Source organism: Myotis lucifugus, unplaced genomic scaffold (assembly GCF_000147115.1).
Source record: "Myotis lucifugus unplaced genomic scaffold, Myoluc2.0 scaffold_136, whole genome shotgun sequence".
Lineage (NCBI taxonomy): Eukaryota > Metazoa > Chordata > Mammalia > Chiroptera > Vespertilionidae > Myotis > Myotis lucifugus.
The window spans coordinates 2,623,874-2,627,222 of NW_005871184.1; the positions used below are offsets into that span (position 1 = coordinate 2,623,874).

The window sequence follows — 3,349 nt, forward strand, 5'->3', positions numbered from 1 at the left end:
CAATGTTGCTGAGAGATCAGGAGAGGACTGACAATTGACCTTAGGCTGACATTTAAAGCTTATCAGTGTCCGTAAAAGCAAATCTCTATAGTACATGCCTTCTAGTTCAGCTTTTTAGAATTCTCTTTTGCCCTTTATTCTTCAACACATTTAAAGGTTCCTGGGCCTGCTTTTTCATTTGGCTCACACTATGTTAATTGTGGTGCTTACCCTTGAAACTGCAGTCCCCGATGGTGAAAAGAATCTCAAAATGCATAAGGAGAGCATGTTTTCTCTTCCCTCAGAGCAGCAGGCAAGCAGACAGCATTCTACATCATAAAACCAGTTATAAGGTAATAACTTGAAAACGACCACAAAAGGAGTCATCTTTGTTGCCTGTCTTATGTGAAGTCTTGTATGAATGTATAATTCTTTTTGACTTTTCTAAAACTATAAAACTGTCCTTGAAGTATTATTTACACAACGTATATAGTAAGTATATCAACATATTGCTGAAGAGGTTATCATATAGTCCTGAGAAATATTATCTTTAATACCTAAAACTCTACAGTTCTTTCTTGTTGTTTCAATTTTCTATGGTAATGATATTAAAATAACATCTCTATTCTCCAGAAACTTAAATAAAAATGGGGCTCTCTTTCTTAAGCCAAAAGAACTGCAAGATTTCCTTCTCCTCTCTTTATCAGTAAAGCTATGATACATCTGATGATTCTGCTAGATTCCTTCATCAAAGAACTGAGAATCTTTAGCATCAGAGAAATGCCAATTAAAATCTCCATGAAATATCACTGCACACTTGTCAGAATGCCTATCCTCAAGAAAACAACAAACAACAAGTGTTGGTGAGGATGTGGAGAAAAGGGAACCCTCATGCACTGTTGGTGGGAATGCAGATTGGTGCAGCCACTGTGGAAAACAGTATGTGCAGTTTCCTCAAAAAAAAGAAAAAAGAAAAATGGATCTGCCTTATGACCCAGTGATTCCACTTCTGGGGATTTACCCGAAGAAACCCCAAACATTATCAAAGAATATATGCATCCCTATGTTTATTGCAGTGTTACTTACCATAGCCAAGATATGGAAGCACCCCATATAGATGAGTAGATAAAAGAGTGTTGGTACATATATACAATGCAATATTACTTGGTCATAAGAAAGAATAAAATCTTACCATTTGACATAGCATGGATGGACCTAGAAAGTATTATGCTAAGTGAAATAAGTCAGTCAGAGGAAGACAAATACCATATGATTTCACTTATATGTGGATGCTAAAGAGCAATATAAACAAAACACAGACTCATAGATACAAAGAATAGACTGATGGTTGCCAACAGGGAGGGGCTTTGGGGACTGGTGAAAAAGATTAAGGGGTTGAGAAGTGCAGATTGGTAGTTACAAAAACTGTCACAGGGATGTTAAGCACAACAGAGGGACTATCCTATATAATAAAAGCCCAGCAACCAAAATGGTGGAACGGCCAGAATGACTAGAGACCAGAACAACTGCCACCCCCTCACCCTGGCCGGCCAGCCTCCCAGCAGGGACCCTCGCCCCTATTGGGGTGTGGCCGGCCTGAAAGCCACCCGCAGCCCCTCGCCCTGGCCAGCCCTGCTCCCCCAGTGGGGACCTCCCACCCCGATTAGGGCACCCATCAGGGCAGGCTGGTTGGCCCCCACTCATGCACCAGGCCTCTATCCTATATAATAAAAGGGTATTATGCAAATTAACCCTAATGGCAGAATGACCAACGACCACTCAACCAGTCACTATGAAGCACACTGACCACCTCTCAGTCTCTTTCCCCAGCTGGCAGGCTCTGATCGCCCAATGGCGAGAACAGGGAACCGGGGGTGGGTGGCAGGGGATGCAGGTGGTGCCAGGCCAAGGCCCCCGCCCCACTAGTCACCCCACACAGAGAGGACAACCCGCAGTGGGGGCAGGGCTGGCGAGCAGGCGGAACAGCCAACATGTTAGTTCCTCCCACCAACCGGCAGACTCTGATCACCTGATGGAGAATGGGGAACTGGAGGTGGGTAGTGGCAGGGACGGGGCTGGCTGCGGGCAGTTGGGGAAGATGGCCCTGATTGCAGGCCAGGCCTAGGGACCATACCCACACACGAATTTTGTGCACCAGGCCTCTAATAGTCAATAACATTGTAATAACCATGGTGCCAGTGGGGTACTGGAAATACCAGGGGGGAACACTTTATAAAGTATTTGATTGTCTTACCACTATGTTGTACAGCTGAATCTAATACAAAATAATATCAAATGTAAACTGTAATTGATAAAAATTGAGCAGAGCCTTTAGATAAAAGGAGCATAAATGCCTAATTGAAGTGGGTGCACAAGAATAGGGGATGAGTTTTGCTGAAAGGGGGAGAAAATAAATAGATGGACACAGACCACACACACACACACACACACACACACACACACACACACACACTTTTTTTTAAATGTAGAACACTTGTGTTTGTTTTTAATTTGTGGACAAAGACTAGATATAGGTGCAAAAAAATCAATCATTTTTTGCCATCCAGAACTCATCATTCAGTATGAGTTTTAATACAACAAAAATTGTCTGTGTTACTTCCTACTATCACAAGGGCTAGGCATGAGCTTCACCCCATACTAGATGCCTACCCCACAGTGTACACTAAATAGATTGAGATATGCATGAAATTCTTTTAAAAAGAGTGAATGTTTGTGATAAGTATAAAGGGATCCTACAAAAGAGAACTGTGTGTAAAGCCAGTTTCCTTAATCCCTTCAGCACAAGGTTATCAGAACTGCTGTCACTCAAAATGGATCACCCTTTAAATCTGCTTCTCCAGGGGCTTGCTACCCAAAATGCCTTGGATGAGAATCAAACGCAGGATCTCAGGCCCCACCCCACATCTTCTCAATAAAATCTGCAATTTAAGTGATCAGTATTCACATGAAGGTTTGGGAAGCAAATATGTTTTCAAAGCCTAACCCCCATTAGCTCAGATTTTCTGCAATCTTTCTGAATAAGCTATATTTTGAACAAGCCCCCCCCAACTTCTGATGGTCTAAATTAGACTCTTAGGGGGAGCCCAGGAATATGCATTGTAACAAGTACCCTCTGGGATTTCAAGGTGACTGATAATTGCAACTTGAAGGAAAGCTGATATGTGCCATTTTCTATAGATCTGACAATAATATTACAAAAATAAATTAGTTCCTCATAGAAAAGATAAATTCCAACTACTTATCTATTTATTTTTAAATATCTGAATTTGGTATAATATAAATAAGTAAACTTGATCCATTAATACTCAGTTTCCTGAAATGTGTATATATGTGTACACACATGCGTGCA

General features: G+C 41.6%; 1 non-coding gene across 1 annotated transcript; it reads left to right on the forward strand.

Moving 5' to 3' along the window:
- The first annotated feature begins 2,468 nt into the window (after nucleotides 1-2,468).
- On the forward strand, nucleotides 2,469-2,591 carry LOC111827141. The gene has a single exon (XR_002830652.1). It is a non-coding gene; the product is annotated as a small nucleolar RNA SNORA40 (small nucleolar RNA).
- Nucleotides 2,592-3,349: the final 758 nt, after the last annotated feature.